This window comes from Myotis yumanensis, unplaced genomic scaffold (genome assembly GCF_028538775.1).
Source record: "Myotis yumanensis isolate MYYU_CA2020_CCGP unplaced genomic scaffold, mMyoYum1.0.hap1 SCAF_3, whole genome shotgun sequence".
In the NCBI taxonomy this organism is placed as follows: domain Eukaryota; kingdom Metazoa; phylum Chordata; class Mammalia; order Chiroptera; family Vespertilionidae; genus Myotis; species Myotis yumanensis.
Window position 1 is genome coordinate 147,578,768 of NW_027223754.1, and position 388 is coordinate 147,579,155.

Here is a 388-nt window from a genome sequence, read left to right on the forward strand (position 1 = left end):
CCCGAAGGGGCGCGGGGCGCCGTGCGCAGGCGCGACCGGCACAGGCGCACTACGCACGCGCGGGTCGCTGCCGCCGCGCGGGGGGCGGGGCCTTTTGTCTCCAGGGGCCTCAGGGACGCCGGAGTCTCCCGTTTGCTTGTCACCCTCCCCGACACCTGAGCTGCGTGGTGGCTGAGAAAGGCCTTTCGGGGGCAATCCTCTGTCATCGCCGAAGCGCTCCAATTCTGAAATCAAGTTCCTGAAATCTCGCCCACGGACAGCTTTTGTCTCCATTCAGAACTCCATGCTTGAACCGCTTACTTCTCATTTATCTCCTTCCTTTTCTACTCGGTTTGCAATCCAAGGTGCATAACTGGACATCCACCCCATTGCCTTTCTGTGGCGCTAA